We start from the raw sequence: 24,885 nt of genomic DNA, 5'->3' as shown, positions 1-24,885 counted from the left end.
CAAAACCCACAAACATTCATTGGTTTTCAGCCAAAGTCAACCAAATAAGAGTATTAGCCACTCATGGCAACAAAGTAACAAGAACAATAATCTAATTGCATAAAGAAACTACCTAAGATTTGGAAAGATGAAAAAAAAATGGTTTCTAGCTCCCAAAATCGCCTCTTGCAGGTCTCTAATGGTGGAAAAACGTGAATGAGCTTCTAGATCTGATCCCCAAGGGTTATGGTGTGACAAATGACCAAAATTCCCAAACTAGGCAGTTGCGCGGGTACCCGCGCGACGAAAATTCCACCCGTGCAAATGTTGCAGTAATGCTATTGGTCCTTCCTTCCACCACTCCACTCTTCTACTACCAAAGATTCCTTTGGTCCCCCCTTGTCCATGTAATTTGAAATGCACCAATCATCATTTAGCCACCAAATGGATACTCCAAGCCCAAAATTAGAATTTTATGATCCATCTTCACAAGCCCATATAATCCAAGCCAATAACTTTCAAAACCCAATTCTTCCTCTTTGATTCCGCCAAGCCCAATAATGCCTCGGGAGCCCACTAAGCCCGTCTCCAATCAACCCGCAACTGCAACAAGCACCGAAAAACCTACAAAATATCTCATGCAACATAACAAGCACCCGGTACAATCCATACTAAAGAAAAATAAATAAAATGCAATGCATTAATGATAAAAAGATCTAAAAATCTAAAATAAACTAATAAAAATAAGGAAATAAAATAAACTGTCAAATCACCCCAAGCTTAAACCTAACTTGTCCTCAAGTTAGAACAAGACTAAAAATGAGCTCGGGATGAACTATCTAAAAAGGAAAAAGAAAGATACCATAGAACTTGGTCAACATCAGTCAACATGGTCAGAATTAGTCCTTCATGGACCTTACGCATCTTCAAAGTGTTCCCCGCTTTAGAACCATAAACCACATTCTCAACCACTTGATGGGCGAATAGATCACGGCTGGATGCGGTCGCGGTGTGCAAGACAAAGGAAACAGAGATGCGCCCAGTGGGGGCACTTTAAATCACCAATTTAGACCATAGTGCACGAAGGAAAGGCGCCTCTTCACACACGATGATTCCTACATTTGTCAGGCTAAAGTGTATAGTAACGAAATAGGATTTTGCAGCACGGCCTCCGGGCAAACATCCGGTTTCAGAGGCTTCTCCCTTGTACTGTCCTTTACAGTCTACCGTCTCATCGTCGGGGCCTTTTCTCACCAAAAATCAAAAATAAAATAAAATAATAAAAACTCTACTTAACCTAAATCTAAACCTAACAACCTAAATCTTCAATCTTGAACTTCTATTATTGGGTTTTCAATCACATTCGCCGCTTCACACTTTTTTTTTTTTTTTTTTTTTTTGCAAACTAGATATATAACATAAGTCTTGAACTTTGAATCTTGTTCTTCTTTTTGTGTTGCTCTTTTTCTTCATTTTTTTTTCTTCTTTGCTTTTGTTGCTTTTCTTTAATCCTCTTCATTGTTTCTTTTTGTCTTCACTTTTTCTAATTTCTTCATTTTTTTTGTCTTTCTTCTTTAAAGGTCTAAGGAATTTCACCATGTAACATAGGATGGAGGCTAACATGAACACCTAATAATCGTTGACAATGTGACAAGATCAACTAAAAAGGGTGGGATATGACTCAAAAATGGGTGTTATCGAAAAAACTTGGTCCCAAAAGATGTGAATTGGGGGACCCACTTCAAAGTTCATCAAGCACCTCAATGCAAGGTGTGATAAACAAAATCTATCTAACTATCTACTCTAGACCCCTAGAAAAATGATAACCTATCCTAAAAAGGTGGTGAGAATCTAACTAAGCAAGGCTCGGACGAGACTCGGGAGTACTAAGGGATACTCCCTCCAAAACCAAGATGCGAGTCATCAATATCTTCAATGTCTTCAAAATACCTTACTGGGCTAGTCTTTCCTCGCACACATTGACATGACCAACCACATCCCTTCGCACCTAGACCCAATCAAGCTACCTGCATATGACCCCCACACAAGCGGTCTCAAACTGGTCTGTGAGGCTCAAAACGTGTCCCATTCATCAAATACAAGGAATTCCATATCAAGACCCGGGACCAATCTATGATTCAATAATTATGACTCGGCGCTATGGTATCTGTAGGGATGAGAAGACAAGAGAGAACAAAAATGCATGAACTTAAACTAGAATGCATCTAAAAAGTATGAAAATTAGAAAAGAAAGAAAGAAAATATGCAATATTTTTGAAATTTTTATGCAATTTTTATGAGTGACCTAAATGACTTACTCTAAATGCAACAATATACAACCTAAATGCAATATAAAAAATAAGAAATACCTCACCCCAAGCTTAAAATTAAGCATTGTCCTCAATGCTTAGGATGAGAGTAAGGAAGGATCATACCGGGATCAAGGTGGAGGAGGCATGCGAGGACGGTATGGAAGCAACCCATGGGTCGCATAATGATGCTTGGATGGAGTTCTTGGCCGCCTAAATCCACATGGATGAAAGATTGGTCACGCAAAGGATGCATATGAAACGGCTCGAAATTTTCTTATGAAATGACATATTTGCGCGGGTACCCTCGCAAACTTTACGCGGCTGGGGGGCAGTCGCGCGCACATGTTAGAATACATCCCATGTTGGGGTAATTTGGAACTCGGAATCTGCGCGGCTGGGGGTCGGTCGCGCAACGACTGTGCGGGCACCCGCGCGCAACAATCAGAGAGCACCCCATGTTGGTGTAATTTGGATCTCGGGACCTGCATTGCTGGGGTCGGTCACGCAAAGTCTGCGCGGGCACCCGCGCAAAAGTCAAATTTTTGGAATTTTTCAAACTTCACCAAAATCACTAGAAGACTTCTATATGCTTATTTTTTGGCCAACTTCAAGTTTAGAAACACCCAAAACTTCAAGCGGAGATTATTTATTCACAATGCATTTATTTAACGTCTTTGCCAAGACATAGCCCCGCTTCCGTCAACCTTCGTAAATCGGTGTTTCCATTGTTACGTTGTCGAATTCTCCCATGTCAAAGCCTTCATAAAATAGTTTCAAATGGTGCCCATTCACTTTGAAGATTTGGTTTGTTTCCAAACTCTTGATTTCAACCACACTAGGATCAAACACTTTTATAACAATAAAAGGTCCATGCCATCGAGATCGCAATTTTCCCGGGAATAGCTTTAAGCGTGAATGATAAAGAAGAACTTTTTGACCCGGAATAAAGTGTTTTTGGGTGATGTGCTTGTCATGAAATGCCTTTTTCTTCTCTTTGCACCTTTTGAACCTTTTAATTATCTTCTTCTTGACCACTTCCATAATTGGAGGATCCAATCTTCTTTGAGGTTCCCTCTTAGGATTACAATCATCTTCTATGATTATCTTGTCTGTGCATACATTAGGGCTTATCCTGTTTATTGGCTCAATCACATCAACCCGATACAATGGAGAAATGTTACTAGGGTACCTCATTCCTTCAAATATGTTGAAGTGAATGGTTTCTCCATCAAACTCCATAGTTATCTTTCCTTTATGGACATCAATGATTGTGTGAGCGGTATGCATGAAAGGTCTTCCAAGGAGAATCATAGATGACTTGGAAGGAGTCTTATCTTCAAGATCAATGACATAGAAATCCGCGGGAAATATTAGTTGATTAACTTGAACGAGTACATCCTCCAACATGCCTCTTGGAAATACACTTGACTTGTCCGCTAATTGAATGATGACTCCGGTTTCTTCCAAAGGTCCAACATTGAGAGATTGAAAAACCGAGTATGGCATGACATTGATTGAGGCTCCAAGATCTAGCATGGCACTTTCAACATGTAAATCACCAATGGTACAAGGTATGGAAAACATTCCCGGGTCTTTGCATTTGGGTGGAAGCTTCTTTTGGATGACCGTGGATACATTTGCATTTACTTGAATCTTCTCATTTGTCTTGAATTTTCTCTTGTTGGTGCACAAATCCTTAAGAAATTTGGCGTAACGTGGGATTTGCTTAATGGCATCCAATAGTGAAATGTTGAGTTGAACCTTGCGAAAAGTCTCAAGAAACTCTTTCTCTTCTTCTTGTTTCTTTGAGGAAGCCAACCAGGATGGAAAAGGTGGTGGTATGACCAATGATTTGATGGGTTTGTTGGAAGGATCGGGTTGATCAACATTTGGCACAACCGGTTCCTTTGGAGGAACTACAACTTTTGGAGGTTCCACAATGATCACTTCATCTTCGGTTTCTCTTGAAACTCTTTTAGGTTGACTTTCTCCAAGTATTTTCCCACTTCGCAAGGTGATGGCACTCACATTGGGGTTCTTCTCGGTTTGTGATGAAAGTTTACCCCTTTGTTCTATCTAGTTGAGAGCAGTTGCCAAGTCTCCAATTTGTGCTTGAATGTTGGAGAAAATATTTTTGGTTTCTTGTTGAAATTGGTTTTGACTTTGAGCAAGAGAAGTAACAAGTTCTTGAAGGCTCATTTGATGGTTGCCACTTGATTGACCTTGTTGTGGAGGGTGTTGGTAATTTGGAGGGTTATAAGAATTTTGTGGATATGGAGGTTTTTGGGATTGGTATTGTGGATGTTGGGGTCTCATCAAAAGATTTGGTGGATTTTGCTTTGGTGGATAAGAGTTGTTTTGGGTATTCCTCCAATTTGGGTTGAAATTGTTTTGAAATCCCGTGGGTCTTGGTTGACCTTGATATCCGCCCATTGCATTCACATCTTCCGGTTCACTTCCAAGTGTGGGACACTTATCCGTATAATGGCCCGTCATTGCACAAATACCACATACCATCAATTATTGACCACTTCCCACCACCATTTGACTTAACACATTAGTCAAATCCAAGAGCTTTGATTCCAAATGTTGAGTTTTGCTAACTTCACCAACCACTTGTGTAGAATTTCTCTTCATGTCATTTCGAGTCCCAAAATTCCTTTGATTTTGAGAAATGGTACCAAAAAGTAATCGGATTTCGTGAGGGGTTTTGTTGAAGATGTCACCACCACTTGAAGCATCAATCATCCTCCGATCTTTTTCATTCATACCCTCATAAAATTGTTGAAGAAGTAGTTGTTTGGGTATATTGTGTTGAGGACAACTTGTACACAAATTATTGAAGCGCTCCTAAAAATCATGAAATGTTTCATTTTCCCCTTGACGAATCCCCAAAATGTCACTTATTTGACTTGAAATGCGGGAGGTGGGATAGAATTTGCTATTGAATGCCTTGATTAGCTCTTCCCATGTGTGAATTGATCCTGGTGGTAAGTTGAATAACCACTCTCTAGCTTTATCTTCCAAGGTGAGCGGGAAGGCGGTTAGCTTGAAATCATCCAATGTCACATTTTCGGGCAACATGCTAACACATATCATATGAAAGGACTTCAAATGCTTTTGAGGATCTTCTCTATCCAACCCATGGAATTTGGTTGGTTGATGGATGAAACTTGACTTCAATTCAATCCCTCGGCGGTTTGCGGGATAAACAATAGCAAAAGGTGTATGAGTAACATCTGTTTCCATCATTTGTCTAAGTGTCAACTCTTGAGGGGGATTGGGTGGATTGGGGTTATTGGGATATTGTTGCAAGTAATTGGGTTGTTGTTGGTAAGGTGGATATGGGTATTGTTGGGTATTATAGATTGGTGGTGGATAAGGTTGGTAGTTAGGGTATTGATTGTAAGGAGGTTGTTGTTGTGGGTACATTGGGTTTTGGTACATTGGAGGGTGTTGGTAATTGGGTTGATTTGGGTAATGTACTTGTTGAACTTGAAAAGCATTGTTTTGAGGTTGGTTGTTTTGGTGGAAGTGTTGGTTTTGTAGTTGTGGTGGTGGTTGATAATTGGGTTGGTTTTGAGGAGGGGCTTGATTCCAAGGTGGCATATCAATGAGAGGTTCTTGTGGTTGTTGTCTTGGTTGATGGAATGGGGTATTGTCATCTTGATTGATTGGGTTTGGGTTGGGATTGTGAGGTGGAGTGTGATTCATGGCTATGTGGTTTTCAAACGAAATGTCTTCAAAGGAATGACCAACAATTGGAGAATTCGGCTCGGTGTCGGTATCACTTAAAGTATGAACTTGATCTTCTATGTTGATTAGTGGAGAAGAGGAAGAAGCTTGAACTAGTTGTTGTTGCTTTGCTTGTTTGGCTAACTTTTTCAACCTTTTCGCTTCTCTTTCAATTTCCGGATTGTAGAGTAGTTCACTGGTTCTTGTAGACCTAGGCATAAACAATCAAATAACAATAACCAATTTCCCCGGCAACGGCGCCAAAACTTGGTGAGATGTCAAGCCCACCAAGCAAATTACACCCTTTGATTGCTAAATAAACGTAATATAATGGTAAAAAGGGGTATCGATCCTCGGGGAAATGGTTGTATTCAATCACTAATGCAATTCAATAGAATTAGTGAAATTAAACTAACTAACTACAATTAAACTAAAAGGGGTTTTTTTTATTACTTAAGAACTAAAATACTTGAATAACTAAAAATCTTGCAATTAAGCAAGTTGATGAGATGCTCAAAGGTTGGGAATAATTGGTTAACTAAGGCAATTCAACACAATAAACATTTGTGTGTTTATCATTAGGATCTAATACAAAGCTTATCCTTCATCCCAAATTGGTTATAACAATCATGAAGCATGATATGCCAAGATTCCTTATAGGTAGTATGGAGGTTGGGGAAGCCCACAACACACCTTCTTAATTAAGATCAAGGGTCAATTGAAGCAATTAATCCCAAGAAATCAATTAGCCTTAAGAATGAAGGAATCCCCAATTCCTAGAGGATGTCAAATGCTTACACATCCATAAAGGAGATATGATTCATAAGCTAGAGATGATTTCTACCATCATAGAGCCTTTGTTCTAGATAAATTCAATGATCCAATGCAAAATCAATGAAATAAATCAACCATTGCTCAATCAAATACTAAGCTCATGATCAAAGCATCAAATAAGCATAAGAATTGCAAACTAGAATCATAAACATGGAATAAATTGATAATCAACATAAATCATTCAAAACCCACAAACATTCATTGGTTTTCAGCCAAAGTCAACCAAATAAGAGTATTAGCCACTCATGGCAACAAAGTAACAAGAACAATAATCTAATTGCATAAAGAAACTACCTAAGATTTGGAAAGATGAAAGGAAATGATTTCTAGCTCCCAAAATCACCTCTTGCAGGTCTCTAATGGTGGAAAAACGTGAATGAGCTTCTAGATCTGATCCCCAAGGGTTATGGTGTGATAAATGACCAAAATGCCCAAACTAGGCAGTTGCGCGGGTACCCGCGTGACGAAAATTCCACCCGCGCAAATGTTGCAGTAATGCTATTGGTCCTTCCTTCCACCACTCCACTCTTCCACTACCAAAGATTCCTTTGGTCCCCCCTTGTCCATGTAATATGAAATGCACCAATCATCATTTAGCCACCAAATGGATACTCCAAGCCCAAAATTAGAATTTTATGATCCATCTTCACAAGCCCATATAATCCAAGCCAATAACTTTCAAAACCCAATTCTTCCTCTTTGATTCCGCCAAGCTCAATAATGCCTCGGGAGCCCACTAAGCCCGTCTCCAATCAACCCGCAACTGCAACAAGCATCGAAAAACCTACAAAATATCTCATGCAACATAACAAGCACCTGGTACGATCCATACTAAAGAAAAATAAATAAAATACAATGCATTAATGATAAAAAGATCTAAAAATCTAAAATAAACTAATAAAAATAAGGAAATAAAATAAACTATCAGATATATATAGATAATAACATCATATTTATACCAAATACTCATATACTGCATATACATCAAATACGTATACATTGACATATATACACCACTTTTACATAGATTTACATACAAACATCAAATATACATATATGACAATTTTCACATAATTGATACAACTACACATATTTTGCAATTAAACTCAAATTTCACGACAAACAGAAATAAATATAACCTGTGATGATGAAATCAACAAAAATGGTCCAGTGGTGGGGGTAGTCGTTGGTGGTGGTTAGGAACACAATCAACAAAACTAAAATAGACAATTTTTTGCAATTAACTACTACAATAAGCTTAAAATTGATGTTATAATCGAAAAGGGAGCGGAAATTGACCTGGAAACACCTTTCAGTCGCCGGAAAAAGGTCAGTGTTGCCGGAAAAATGGTCCTCACCAGAAAATGGCTCTCTCCGCCGGTATCTTCTTTGTGGCCGATTGTACATAGTCACCGGAAAGTAAGTAATGTCTATCACTCACTTACTTGACGACTTAATTGAGGAATCGATGATCTATGTCGAAGAGAAAAAATAACTGCGAATGGAGAGTATCAGACCAGCAAAAGGAAAAAAACGATGAATTTTTTGGGTTAACTGCGTCGACCTTTAGCGGCGACACTTGTAGGTCTTTACCGGCGACGCAAGTCGCCGGTATTAAGTTTATGCATTCCAAGACCACTCTAGCCGTTAGATTAGAACCACGATCAGACGATTCGTGTTTACCAAAACGTCAAAACGCGGATCGGTGTCATTCAGCCTTTAGCCGCGACACCAATAGCGGTGACACGAAGCTTTAGCGGCGACTTTTTAAAAAGTCGCCGCTAAAGCTTCGTGTCACCGCTATTGGTGTCGCCGCTAAAGACTGAATTTCTTGTAGTGATTGTAAAATAGATACTATTAAAAAAAATGTTACAAAGTTAGTTGTCCTTTATTTTATGGTTGCCTCTTAATATTTATTATATATTACTTAGATACATAACTCAAAAAAACATATAAACAAATAACACCTTATTTATATTTTGCAACTAAATCCCTAGAGTATAAGAGACAGTAGTATACAATACATTGTGATATAAAAAAAAAATAACATAACATATATTATTATTATATCAAATTTCATGCAAACATAACATATATTCACAATGAAAAAAAAAAAAAAAAAAAATAAGAGTTAGAGCTTTTATTATTATTATATCAAATTTCATGCAAACATAACATATATAACGAATCGTTTTTTATTTTCTTGCACAGTAAAACTGTAGAAATTTGGAACCTTACATTAAATGTTTGAACTAATTTTTATTCATTGTGTTACAATCACATTTAAAATAAACAATAAATAAAAACAAAAATAACTTTGAAAAAAATATGAAAGTTATTATATCATAACAAAATTATCTATATTTATGTGTTTCAAATCAGCAACCTTTCCACCTACTTGCTCACTATAACATTCAACTTTATATTTTTTTTTTCTATTTACCAATTGTACTTGATATTCTATGCATTCTAGTTAAATTCCTTAAAATTGTGCTAGAGTTTCATTTTTAAAGAAAATTGACACCAAAATTGCAAAAATAAGCAAAGATATATAACAGTTAATGATAGAACCGACACACAAAAAAATCATACGTAAAAGGTAGTACCAATTACATTTGTTAGTTCAAATTTTTAATAATTCCAATGAGAATTCTAAAATTCGCTTTGTTTGTTAATGGATCTCAACCATGTAATAAACCTTTTGGCTGAAAAGGGATGTAATTAGGAAGGCTTAGATATGATGACCAATTACATTTGTTAGTTCAAATTTTTAATAATTCCAATGAGAATTCTAAAATTCGCTTTGTTTGTTAATGGATCTCAACCATGTAATAAACCTTTTGGCTGAAAAGGGATGTAATTAGGAAGGCTTAGATATGATGATTAAGTAACGTGAAATTCAAGAATTAGAACAAATTTGGACCAATGTAATATAAATCAAATAGTCGTATCAGATATCTGGTCGCCATGAAACATTCTATAATCAATTGATTTACAAATAATTCATCATCAATATCCTGTATCCAATTTACGAGCATTGAATTAGAAGCATGCCTACAACATATTACTCACTTGCACCTAAAATTAAGAAAAATCCCGCAAATGCAAAGACGTCCATAGAATGAGTAACCTACAAGAACACAAAGAGGTGAGAAAACCAAAGATTATCGTGTAAAAGTTCATGTAAATTTTTTTATAACATCCCGAGATTTTGCAGGTATTTCCGAACCCTCTCTACTATCATTATTTGGTTATTTGTAGTCTTTGGGGTTGGAAGTGTAGAGCCAATATAAGTTTAAAGGCTAATGTTGCAACCTTAGACCAAGAAAGAGTACAATAAGCGTACATAAGAATAAACTAAGCGCACTAAGCTCCGTCTTAGTACGTTGGGCGTACACTTGTGTATGCTGGGCGTACTTATGACAGGATTAAACCCTAATATTTAGGGTTTGGGGGCTATATAAGCAACATTATGAGCTCATAACCCTCCCTTACCTTAGCCTCCACTGCTTAGAATCGTTTTCCCCAAACCCTAGCCATTTCCTTAAGTGTATGAGCTTACAAAGTGCATTTTGAGTGTTTTGAGAAGAAGATGTTGCATCAAGGAGTTAGAGAAGAAGATCAAGCTTGTAGATCTGAAGTTAGTAGGTGCGCTAGAAGCTCCAGAAGGTAAAAAGCTTCAAACTTTACACATGCATTTTATAGATCTTGCTATTTTGGCTTTTAGGAACCATTTCTTGTCCCAAAAGTCCGAAGATGGTGCATGATGTGATTTGGACGAAATAAACTATCCATCTAGACTCTTAAAAAGGTTTTGAGTGATAAAAAAGGGGTCCCAATGGCTTAAGATGTCCCCTACATGGATTAGGAAGGTCTTAATGGGTTACGACCAAGTATTAAGAGTTTTCTGATCGTCCAAAGTGATAAAGTTCGTGACTTTAAGGGTCCTAGGCACATTTGGTCACTGGATCTAGAATTTGGGCTAAAGTGCTTAAGCCATTAAGCACTTATTAGGGCTTTGGCAAATTGCTACGTACGCCCAACATAAATCAAGTATGCCCAACGTACTGGGTCAACCACCCCGATGGTGGTCAACGGCAAGACGAGTAAGCCCAACGCACCAGAGGAGTACGCCCCGCGTACGTCCTCTATTGGGCTTTCGTCATTTGGGCTGTTTCTGGACTAGTTGGGCTTGGGCCTTTGCTGGACTTTATAAATACGATCTTTTGGGCCAGATTTGAAAATGGATCTTGGAATGAGGCCCAATTAGGGAGTTGGGCACAATTTGGTAAATTGGGCCAATAATGGGCTTTGCATAAGGACGTTCAAGGGTATGGATTTGGCATTATGCTAGGCCCAATAGAGAGAAGGGACATGATGGATTGTGTGGACCCTTAGTCAAGACAAATATCTTGTGTATTGACTTGGTATTTATTATGTGATAGTTCGAGATTTACGGTGAGACAACGATCAGAGCTTTAAGTACTTCAACACTACTTGCGAGGTGAGTTATCCTCACTATACTCAAGGGTCTAAGGCACCAAGGCCGACCCTTTGGATTGTTAACTGGTTATGTTATGCTAGTATGATCTATTAGATCGGTATCCTGGTAGATAGGATGATATTATGTATTATGTGGCTATGATCCGTTAGATTGGTTTGTTTGTCTATAAACTATTATGTGATTATGTGTTATATGTGCACATGTTTGTTTGGCCGTTGAGGCTTATCTGCTTTGTGCAAAACCCAATAGACCTAGGCATTCTAACCTGTAGGGGTGGGCCGTGAGTATTCCATCCCGAGGATGATTGGACTCATAGTATGTGGGCATTCCAATCTGTTGGTTGTGGGCCTGGGGTATTCCATCCCGAGGTTGATTGGATACATAGTATGTTGGCATTCCAACCGGATGGTTGAGGGCCTAGGGTATTCCAACCTGATGGTTGACTGGACCCATACTATGTTGTTTATGATTATATGTGTATTATTGTGTGTATGGGTATTTTGGGGGAACTCACTAAGCTTGGGCTTACAGTTTTAGTTTATTGTTTTAGGGACATCAAGGGATCCCGGAAAGGCAAAGGAGTGATCGTACAGCTCCTCATATTTATGTTTATGTTTCTGGGATACTCTGATATTATACATTTTGAAAACAAGTTTTGTAATGGTTAATGGTTTAGAAATGTTTTTAAAAAGTTTAAATTTGGCATGATTTTTATGGGTGTTACAAGTTGGTATCAGAGCCTTGGTTTGAGTGAATTGGAGGAAATTTCGTGTGAATCCAGTTTCAAATCAAGGAAGGATTTTCAAAATAATTTTAAAATGATTTTCAAAATAAGTAAATGAGGATGCATGGTGTACGATCAATCGGAGCCAGTAAGTAGATCCCAAAATACCATATGGTTATTTGATATTGTAATATGTTAGAGCAGCATGCCAGTTCTAAGCTAGGGATCTTCAGGAATTACATGATAGATTTGGTTGATTACATGATTCCTGCTAGCCTAGGGTTTTCGTTATATGAGATTGGCATCATTAATGCAGTTGCTTGTGTATGCATCACGGTTGTACATAATTAAGATCTTATAGCCTTGGAATGTTTGGTTTGGCCTTATGTTCTGTTCTTATTTGATTGGGGGCTTAGGGTAGGATCATATATTTGAAAGTCTATAGGGTCCAGCGTTATGTATGGCTAGCATACACTTGTGTTGTAGGGTTGGTGGAAGTTTCATGGATGGGTGAGTTGTGTGAGGCCGGTAGGTCAGTGGTGAGACAGTTAGCCTTCCTCTACGAGTGAGGTTGAGCGTCCACCATGTATATGTATATTGTTAGGGTGTTGTGGTGATACTTGATCCGTGTCTCAAGTATCAGATATCTTGTGGCCATGAAACATTCTATAATAAATTTATTTACAAATAATTCGTCATGAATATCCTGTATCTAATTTACAAGCATTGAATTAGAAGCATGCCCACAACATATTACTCACTTGCACCTAAAATTAAGAAAAATCCCCCAAATGCAAAGACGTCCATAGAATGAGTAACCTACAAGAACACAAAGAGGTGAGAAAACCAAAGATTATCGTGTAAAATTTCATGTAAAATTTTGTGTAACATCCTGAGATTTTGCAGGTATTTCTGAACCCTCTCTACTATCATTATTTGGTTATTTGTAGTCCTTGGGGTTGGAAGTGTAGACCTAATATAATTTTAAGGGCCAAGGTTGCAACCTTGGACCAAGAAGGAGTACGATGAGCGTGCATAAGAGTACGCTAAGGGCACTAAGTTCCGCCTTAGTACGTTGGGCGTACACTTGGGTATGCTAGGCATACTTATGACGGGATGAAACCCTAATATTTAGGGTTTGGGGGCTGTATAAGCAACATTTTGAGCTCATAACCCTCCCATACCTCAGCCTCCATTGCTTAGAGTCGTTTCCCCCAAACCATAGCCATTTCCTTGAGTGTGTGAGCTTATAGAGTGCATTTTGAGTTTTTGAGAAGAAGATGTTGCATCAAGGAGTTGTAGAAGAAGATCCAGCTTGTAGATCTTAAGTTGGTTGGTGCCCTAGAAGCTCCAGAAGGTAAAAAGCTTCAAACTTTACACATACATTTTATAGATCTTGCTATTTTGGCTTGTAGGAACCATTTCTTGTCCCAAAAGTCTGAAAATGGTGCATGATGTGATTTGTACGAAATAAATTGTTCTTCTAGACTCTTGAAAAGGTTTTGAGTGATGAAAATGGGGTCCCAATGGCTTAAGATGTCCCCTGCATGGATTAGGAAGGTCTTAATGGATTACGACCACGTATTAAGAGTTTTATGGACGTCCAAAGTGATAAAGTTTGTGACTTTATGGGTCCTAGGCACATTTGGTCACTGGATCTAGAGTTTGGGTTTAAGTGCTTACGTCGTTAAGCACTTATTAGGGTTTTGGCAAATCGCTACGTATGGCCAACATAAATCAAGTACGCCCAGCGTATTAGGTCAACCACCTCGATGGTGGTCAACATCAGGACGAGTACGCCCCGCGTACGTCCTCTGTTGTGCTTATGTCATTTGGGCTTCATGTTTTAGGCTGCTTATGGACTAGTTGGGCTTAGGCCTTTGCTAAACTTTATGAATATTGTGTTTTGGATCAGATTTGAATATGGATCTTGCAATGAGGCCTAGTTAGGAGTTGGGCTCAATTTGGTAAATTAGGTCAACAATGGGCTTTGCATAAGGACTTTCAAGGTTATGGATTTTGCATTGGGCCTAGGCCCAATAGAGAGAAGGGGTATGATGGATTGTGTAGACCCTTAGTCAAGACTAATATCTTATGTATTGACTTGGTATTTATTATGTGATAATTCGAGATTTACGGTGAGACAACAATCAGAGCTTTAAGTACTTCAGCACTACTTGCGAGGTGAGTTATCCTCACTATACTCAAGGGTCTATGGCACCAAGGCCAACCCTTTGGATTGTTAATTGGTTATGTTATGCTAGTATGATCTGTTAGATCGGTATCCTGGTAGATAGGATGATATTATGTATTATGTGGCTATGATCCGTTAGATTGGTTTGTTTGTCTATAGACTGTTATGTGATTATGTGTTATATGTGCACATGTTTGTTTGGCCGTTGAGGCTTATCTGCTTTGTGCAAAACCCAATAGACCTGGGCATTCTAACATGTTGGTTGTGGGCCATGAGTATTCCATCCCGAGGATGATTGGACTCATAGTATGTGGGCATTCCAACCTGTTGGTTGTAGGCCTGGGGTATTCCATCCCGAGGATGATTGGACACATAGTATGTTGGCATTCCAACCGGATGGTTGAGGGCCTGGGATATTCCAACCCGATGGTTGACTGTACCCATACTATGTTGTTTATGATTATATGTGTATTGTTGTGTGTATGGGTATTTTGGGGGAACTCACTAAGCCTTGGGCTTACAGTTTTAGTTTATTGTTTCGGGTATATCAAGGGATCCCAGAAAGGCAAAGGAGTGATCGTACAGCTCCTCATATTTATGTTTATGTTTCTGGGATGCTCTGATATTATATATTTTGAAAACAAGTTTTGTAATGGTTAATGGTTTAGAAATGTTTTTAAAAAGTTTAAATTTGGCATGATTTTTATGGGTGTTACAAGTTGGTATCAGAGCCTTGGTTTGAGTGAATTAGAGGAAATTTCATGTGAATCCAGTTTCAAATCAAGGAAGGATTTTCAAAATTATTTTAAAATGATTTTTAAAATAAGTAAAGGAGGATGCAGGGTGTACGATCAGTCGGAGCCAGTAAGTAGACCCCAAAATACCATATGGTTATTTGATATTGTGATATGTTAGAGCAACATGTCGATTCTAAGATAGGGATCTTCAGGAATTACATGATAGATTTGCTTGATTACATGATTCCTGCTAGCCTAGGGTTTTCGTTATATGAGATTGGCATCATTAATGCAGTTGCTTGTGTATGCATCATGGTTGTACATAATTAAGATCTTATAGCCTTGGAATGTTTGGTTTGGCCTTATGTTCTGTTCTTATTTGATTAGGGGCTTAGGGTAGGATCAGATATTTGAAAGTCTATAGGGTCCAGTGTTATGTATAGCTAGCATACACTAGTGCTGCAGGGTTGGTGGAAGTTTCATGGATGGGTGAGTTGTGTGAGGACGGTAGGTCAGTGGTGAGACAGTTAGCCTTCCTCTAGGAGTGAGGTTGAGCGACCACCATGTATATGTATATTGTTAGGGTGTTGTTGTGATACTTGAGACAAATATGGGTAGGTGTGAAAGGTAGTATGGGCTCGTACTATTGAAATCACAAGACCCATATGCTTATCAAAGAAGTCACAACCCCTCGGGTTTAGTCGGGAGTTGGTTCCCAGTTATTTATGTGGATTGTCTGATATCTTCCTGTTATATTTTCAGTATGGTGGTTACGAGGCGTTTTATGACTGGATCGGATCGGGATCAGGGCTGGGCGATCAGGAGGCCCCGACAGCGCCTGAGGTTGTCTGATAAGATGGGCAAGTGTTGACAGAGGATCGTGTCAGGGAGGTCATCCGCGATGAGGTGGTCGGGATTGTCCGGGTCAGATTCCGGATATGTTTGGGTCTATCAAGACTGCTATGATGGAGTATTTCGATGACATATACGCAGCCCTCGAAGAGACGGCTGCTGCAATAGCTACAACGGCTGTAACAATGGCAGGGGGAGGAGCTGGCCGACTTTTTCAGTACCAGACTTCGATAACAGTTAGCCCCCGAATTTTTATGGTACTTAGGATCCGATCATAGCCATGAGGTGCCTGTCTGACGTGGAGGGATGCTTCTTCACGTGCTCATGTCCTACTAACCAAAAGGTCAGGTGTGCCCTGAACTTGTTGAGGACTGGGCAAAGGATTGGTGGAGATTGGTGACTGGGTCATATACGGATGACCAGAAAGCCGTTGTTACTTGGAAGCGGTCCAGGGATATGTTCCGCGCTCGCTACATTCAATGGGTCGAGCACGAGCGGTTGTCACATGAGTTCTTGGATCTGAGACTGGGTACGGAGTCGGTGATGAAGATCACCCGCATGTTTACCGAGAGGGAGATGTTTTGCCCCGACTTTGCTTCAAAGCAGGCTTAGATGACACATTATCTGAGCATGCTCAAGACTGACATTCGTCAGTTTGTTACCACCTATCGATGTGATACGCTGTTGGAGTTATAGGAGGCCGCTAGGCGGCGTGAGTTGGAGATTGAGTTGCAGTTGAGGAAGCAGAGGCAGGACCCAACACAGTCACATCCAGTGCCGAAATGGTCCAAGACCGCTGATACCAGGACTAGGGAATAGCCAGACCGCACTTGTGGGAAGTGCGGAAAGGCTCATTCGGGGACTTGCGGATCAGGGGGTAGGTGTCACAAATGTGGCAAGCAGGGCCATCTGGCCAGGGATTGCAGGCAGCAGACTCCAACTCCCAGACTCAGAATTTGTTATCATTGTGAGTAGGTGGGCCATATGAAGGCCCAGTGTCCCCTACTATTCGTCAAGCTGGCACAGGCTCCAACGTCGGCTACACTGAGGATTACAGACGGGAGGCCAGGTAGAGCAGAGCCCCTAAAGGCTCAGGGGCATGCCTTCCAGCTCACTACAGAGGAGGCCAGCGCAGCACCATATGTGGTTGTTGGTATGTTTCTATTCTTTATCTTACTGATTATATATGTTTTATGCTTATTTTTCTATACCTGTGTTTAGGTACGTTTTTAATGAACTCTTTTCTTGTTTTGATTTTATTTGACTCGGGGGTGAGTCGGCCGTTTGTATCTCAGACATTTAGTAGAGAGTTCAGTGTGCCAGTAAGCAAGCTAGAGTGCCCGTTGCAAGTCTCTATCACCAACGAACCCGAGGTTTCTGCTTCTTCGGTCTACCGAGGATGTGAGTTGGAGATCTTCGGGGTGTCCTTCCCGATAGACTTGATTTCGATTCCCATGGGGGATGTGTGCGTGATTGTGGGGATGGACTGGCTTACTTGATTCGGTGCCATGATTAATTGCGAGGGTTAGAGGGTAGTAGTTCGAACCTCAAGTGGGGGAGAACTAATTTTATATAGCAAGGGCACCAGATTGGGATCAGGGTTTTGTTCAGCTGCTAGGGCTCGATAATATATTCAGCACGGGTGTGCAGGTTATCTAGCCTATGTGGTGGATACGTGAGTCAGGGATCAGACTCTCGTTTTAGAGGTTCCAGTGGTTAGGGAGTTTGTTGACGTGTCCTAAGAGGAGTTACCATGGATACCTCCGGAGAGGCAGGTCGAGTTTCAGATCGATCTGGTGACAGGCGCGGCCACTATCACCAAGGCGCCGTAGTGATTGGTGCCACCCAAGATTCAGGAGTTGTCATCACAGTTGAAGGAACTATTAGGCAAGCAGTTCATTCGACCGAGCAGTTCTCCATGGGGAGCACCGATCCTCTTCGTTAGGAAGAAGGATGGTTTGCACCGGATGTGCATTGATTATAGGGAGTTGAACATGTTGACGATGAAGATGTTGGGTTTTGAGCATTCTAACACTCCTAAGTGTACATGAAACCCTAAATACCTTGGATCTATGTTTTCTCTATTATACATGCAAATATGAACTTTCCAAGGTATTCATCCTAACTAGCATAATATCATTGATTCATATGAATATATTAAGTTAAAATTACATACCTCTTTGATGTAGAATGTCTACATGAAGCTTGAGTGCCTAGTGCCCCAAGTGTAACACCTCAAATGGTTCACACAACACCAAATACACATGGAAAGACTTGAGAGAAATTGGAACCCTTCATAATATCGGCTAGCCCTTTCTACCATCTCATAGTGGCCGATTTTCCCAAAAATATGATCTTTATATAGTGTTACAATTAGGGTAAACCCTAATTGTCATGGCTTTCCATTTCCTTGGATCCATGGGTTCAAATACACCATGGAGCATTAGCCCACTATACAAGTATGGATGATTTGCATAATCAACCCATATATTTAATTAGTCTTCATTTGATCACTTAATTAATCCTAGATGAATTCTTGATCAATACTAATTAAATAATCTTATTAATATATTAGAACTTATAATGTATTAACAAACCTTAAGTGTTATTTCTCTCATTTTAGTCTATCCAAATACATGATGCCATGCAACCCAAATGGACCATGTCGGGTCGGGTCAAGTCTTACCAATTATAGTTATGGACTTAGACATTAATCCAACAGTCTCCCACTTGGATAAGTCTAAAACTATTATTGCAAGTATGACTTCAAGAACCGACTGGCAATCGTAGCTCTCAAAAGCATCTGTCGAACTCTGACCTTGTCGATGATCTCTGACCTTTGTCAATGACTCCTCCATTAGATAAGGGATCATATATTCCTCCATTCTAGATATCATATGGACTGAGACATGGATTAAAATCATTCTCTCTGTCCCTTTGTTGTTTCCCGATTTTCGATTTATGACGACTGACTAATTGAACAAATCAAATCAGTCCTGGCCCGGCCGAGCACTTACATTTGTCATCACCAAATCATCGAGGGGCCCACAGATATCGCTTTTATCCCGAAGGTAAAAGGAATGGATAAACTTCGACCCATATGGCTCGTTCTACTACTTTTTGAATCATACACAAAGGCACATTTTATAACATCGAGTTACCAATGCGTTTTCGTGCAATCAATGTATAACGAACTCATAGTAACAAGTCATATCTATAGGTTTGATTAATATAGGATATTATCGTCTCAAGATCACTTGTGATAAAATCCATGAAGTGATTCCAATGAGCATGGGTTGAATCCAATACTCAGAACTTATGAGCACTCATGAGTGTTGTAGCCCTTTATCCAACATCTTAGACCTCTACAAGCCAACCCATGACAGTCTTGATTCATATCTACTTCCAACATATGACCGACTGTGGATAGTTTGAATAACTTAGTCAATCAGGAAGAACGAGCTAGTTATTCTGGAAGTCAAAACATACAAAATGAAACACAATAATAATAGAATCTAATATGGTATCAAAACCTATGAATATAAATAAAACACCTCTTATTTATCACCATATGATTACACATTATTCATTGTATACTGTTTCAGCTATCAACTTTATTCTTGAATTAAAACAATAGTTGTCCCATGCTCCAAGCATGTACATTATGTTTTCTAAACACTAGTCATGCCAAACACCAAGTATGCATACTATGTTTATCTATGATCTTTACTTTGAGAAATAGAACAGTTTAACATAACTCCAATGATTCTCATTTCACAGTCCCAATTCCTTACTACAAATGCAAGAATTCCAAATTCATGCCATTTACTGAAATCTGTTAGATTCTAAACTAATATGCATTGATCCTCTTGTAATGATTATGCACAAAGTTAGAAAGACTTGACAACAAACATTACAGAGCATTCCAAAGGAGATCAACTCCTTGGAAACATCCTTCTTGCATTAAGTTTCCTAATCTTACACAGATTGAATAATTTCTAACATTGAAACATTTCCATATTCCATTTTGACTATCACTTCTGAACAAGAGTTTCCTCCTTATAGATTATGTCAATACGGTCCTTCCATAATTAACACTATACTTCCAACTGTCCTTGAGCAACCAATCTTTGGTAAACCTTAGATTGTCCTCGATAATTGCTTAATCCTTTTAGTCATATCCAATTCTACACCTTTTCCCTTCTTAATTCCCTAGGCATTTGGAAAATTTTAGAAAGGATGAATATAGCACATGTAATCAATCCTATATCCGAAGCATATGGGACACGATTCATGATGTATCACATAAAGACTAAACCAGTCTTTTGCTATAAGATTTCCATTTCAATTTCCCAAGTTCTCATAATTCAGATTATGAAAAGGGATGCCGTAATCATAATCGAATTTTAGAACACAAATAATGGACCCATATATAGAATTTTCTTATGTTGAGCCATTCCAACATAAAATTCATATATATATACTTGACTAAATACGATTAAAACCTCAATCTAAGCTTTTAGATTTGAGATGAAGTATAATTTCCTCTCCCTTAATTATAGCAAAACAACTCTTTCCCAATTGAATCCTTTTGTTTTCTATAATTAACATTGCTAACTTGCAACCTTTATCATAATTATCATGCTCCCACTAACATGATGATTATTAGCATCACACTTATGCTCCCACTAGCTTTGACATGTACTCAAAAATCAGCTGGACTTCTAGAAATCAATACTTTATTGACTTTCTAACCAAACTTTAGATTTATGATACTAGATTGATTTGATAAAATTTTATCAATATCATACACCTTATCTTAGATAGCTCACAGGTGTGTCTAAACAATTTTTAAGAACTATGAAAAGGGATGCCGTAATCATAGTCTTGATTGTTTAGACCTTTGCCACTTCTCACAAGTCCATGTTAGTGTGCCGATTAACCACGCATGCTCCACTAACGATTTTAAGAAAGCAAATATCACAATTACTATCTAGCTAAAATCTACTTAGTGAAAGTGTTTCCTCACCATCATTTTCATGAATCGGAGAGAAGCCTTATGACACTTAGATTTAATGGTGTATGTGTTTTTATCCATGTGAATTTGTCAAACCATAATCACAAGACTAGGTTAGTGAAAAATCCTAACTCATATGGATTGAACTTGTGCAATCTTAACTTCTTGCCACCTGGTAGCTCAAGGGCCTGCCATTGCTTCCAAGTTGTTGTGCAACCAATTGAGAACTCTAAGAACTCATATGCAAAGCCAACTTTAATTGGAATGGGCATAGAATATGTCAACACGATAGGTTATAAACCTCAAGTTATGTGCTAGTGGAGAACTTCAGGTTTTATTCTTGATTAGTTCTTGAGACTTTCAAGACCTTTAAGACTCCCATTGTCCTCTTGACATATAAGACTTTCTTGTCAGATATTCAAGAGATAGTGTGGATTCTAATCAAGACAAACACTTCACACAATTGGCCTTAGTTGGTCTTTGTTTTATCCAAAACATCACAACTTACCAATTTCAAATGTACAAGAGTAGAAAACTTTTACTTTTACATTTGACAAGTGTTTTCAACCTTCCTTTAAGATATATCACTCAACTTACAATCTTGGAGTATGACTCTAAGACTTGTTTTGGAACGAAGTATGACTCATCTTCTTGATTTGACCACTTCAACAATTCATAACTCCTCTTCTTAGCCATCAGAATGCACTTAGAGGATGAATTGCGATAAGGTCTCAAAATCATTAAGATGGTCTTAAAACATGATACTAAAGTACTCTCCCATCTTTTCAGATTTGAGAAACTTTTATCTTTCCGCCTAAGTTGATTCTTCTTATTCGCTCTGCCATACACTGAAATTTTTCCAGTGCTTCAGAATTATACTTAAGCCTGTAAGTATAACCATATTTACTAAACTTTAGTAAATCATGACAAATAGTCTTATCGATCTTTCGTAGTGGACTTAATCAGTGCAAAAGAATGTGTACTCGATCCCTTAGTCCTTTACTTGACTCACACATCCATGTGAACAAGTAGTTAGTCTTAATTTTCCAATGCTTGAAAGTTCTCATTCATCATGATATACAACTTGCATGATTCCAAGTTTCTATCCAACTGAAACTTGAGTGATGAGAAACTTTCCTTTTTTGGTAAATTTAGACACTACCACAAATGATAGAATCAAATTCATATTTCCACTCTTGCTATTAATGGAATCATATAAGCAACAAAATTTTCACAAATGCCATTGTAAGGATACTTTAAAATAAATAAAATCAAAATTTTTCCCTTTTATATTAAAAACTTTGCAGAAAAACTATCCTTACAGTGCAAAAACACATGAAAACTTTGTTGTTATTTATTCCTAAGCAATATAGCATAACTCTTAAGAAGTAGCTCAAGAATCCGATCTTCAAACTATGCGATAGAAATCCATCTACTAGTCACATCATGTATCAAGAATCTCAGAATATAAACTTAACAGAGTTGGATAGTGGACTTTACTTGAAGTAGAGTCAAACCTATTGACTTTAATATCCTTAGGTAAATTTGGCAGCTTCGCAACCAATGCCCCTTTCTATGGCAATGGACCCTTGATAATGGGACTATCTCAGACTTATCATTTCTCTTTACCATTTGGTCAGAGAGAGCTTTACTGGATATCCAATGTCACATTGTCAATGTCCATTGATAGTTTGGAAGTTGATCTTAGCAAATAGCAAATAGATAAGATCATTAAGGGTCTAGTCATAGTCTATTTCTTAGGAGTCCCAAAGGAACTCAGTATGTGACTTAGAAAGTAGTTGAGCCACCAACTTTCTCAAGACTTTGACACCTAACTCTCTCGGCTTGTCAATATGTGACTCCATCTCCAAGATGTGATAACACATAAACCTTTGCTTGCCAATAGGGCTTGAGTGACCTTAAAATTTTCAAGAACTTGTGGGTTAGGGAGAATAATTGGAGGAGGTGAAAGAAGTATGATTTCCATGGGACATCATCTTCCTTTTAGGAAAACTTGTTTTAAGAGATTTGGGAAGATCATCTTTTGGGAGATATTCAAGATAGTTGATTTAAAGTCTTTAATATAACACCCAATATGAAATATAAGGCTAGTGATGATATATGGTCCATTAGCATGGCCTAGACCACTCTAGAGCGCCAACCTGGCCTGGCGCGCCCCTTCTAGCCCTGCATGTCGTTCCCTTTCCAACCTTGTTGGGGACTCTCCCGCTGGCCCGGCCTAGCGCTCCCTTGCCAGCCTTGCTGGGGACTCTCCCGTCGGCCCAGCGTGGCGCTCCCTTGCCATCCTTGTTGGGGACTCTCCCGCTGCCCCGGCCTGGCGCTCCCTTGACTGTCTTTTCTGGTGCGTGCCCGCCAGCCTTGCCTGGGGCATGCTCGCCAGTCCCGCCCGGCGCCTCCGGGCGTCCATGCCTAGCTCCTTGCTAGTTGGGCCTGAATTGGGCTGGACCAAGGCCTGACCTAATTCCCCTTGACCTATTTGACCCCTATATAATAAATAGTATCTCCTCCATGGAGAGGGATCTTCCCCCACAGCTCAACTGCCACTATACTCCGGCTGGGTGGCTCAGCCGCCACCCGCCGCCGTTAGCCACAATACACCACCACCAGCACCAAGATGGTTCTCTCCAGTTATGGAGGACCATCTCAGATCTTCCATTTGATCTAACTTGACCGTCGGAGTCTGCTCCCGGGACACAGTCCCTGGGATGGCTCTAACGTGTCTCTCTGATTGTGATGTCCAGATCTCCACCGCAGTAGACGACTAGAAGACTCGTCGGAGCTCGATATCGCATCATTTGACGCCATCCCGGATTCGAGCAAGTAGCAAAAGCCTTAGTTGGTTTCAAGCTCATTTTTCTCTCAGATCTGTTGTTCTTCGCATCAGGTTTGCTTAGATCTGTACATTTCTACTCACATTGGTTCAGATCTTGTTTCTTGTCAAGATCTTTCCAAACTTTCTTCACAATCTTTTAGATCTGTAGATCCATTTTCATTTTTAGTTCAGATCTATAGATCTACACGATTTTCTTCACTCAAATATTCCCAAAGTTTGCCAAAACCTTTTGAGATCCGTTTTTGTTCACATCCTGGTGGGTTTGTTGAGCATGTTCAGAAGAAAAAGAAAATTTTATAAATTATTATTTCATTTTCAGTTCATATATTGTCAGAAAATCGTTTTTAGTTAATATTTTCTACGAACAACCTCACTACTTGCATCAGCTGTTTGTAAGCACAACTAAGATATTTGTCTATTTCACAAAAAAAATCGAATTCTTATCCTATTTTGTTCATATTTTTGGTGTTTCTTTTAAGAGCTTAAAGAAGGAAAACGAAAATTTTCAAATCTGTTTTCTTGTTCATATTTTGATATCTTGTTGACTAAGCTTAAGAGAAATGAATGTTTCAGATCCGATTTTGTATTTATGTTGGGATTTTGTCAAAAAGTTTGAGAAGAAAATAATTTTTCGTTGTTAATCTGATGTTTCTTTTTAAAAACTTTGAAAAGAAAAAGAAGGAAGTTTTATCGGTTTTTACCCACGTGTTTAGAAAATCTTATTTAATTTATGATTTTCTATGTACAATTTGATTCAAGTAATTTAGAAATTTGGAGAAAGAAATCATTTTTTATGAATTTTTACCATTTTCAGTTTTATAATTCATTTCCGAAAATGATTTTGGATATACAACCTGTTTAAGTTCGCTTGTACATACAGTTATAATGTTTGTACATCTTATATAACTTTTCAAGAACCGTTTGATGTTAACCATCATTTCACCAAAATTATCTATCCTCAAAATACATTTACCATAAACCCAGTTAGAGTGAGAATTATAGTGATGGTAAACTTTTGAAGTTTACCGTTTCAAAGAAAAAAAAGAAGGGGGAGAGATAGTATAAAGTATATGCTATAAACCAAAGACAAAAACCCATGAGGGACCCACCTGGTCCACTTCTCCATATACAGAAAAGACAAAA

This window comes from Lactuca serriola, chromosome 8 (assembly GCF_051521515.1).
Source record: "Lactuca serriola cultivar US96UC23 chromosome 8, Lser_US96UC23_V15, whole genome shotgun sequence".
Classification (NCBI taxonomy): domain Eukaryota; kingdom Viridiplantae; phylum Streptophyta; class Magnoliopsida; order Asterales; family Asteraceae; genus Lactuca; species Lactuca serriola.
This window is presented reverse-complemented; position numbering follows the sequence as displayed.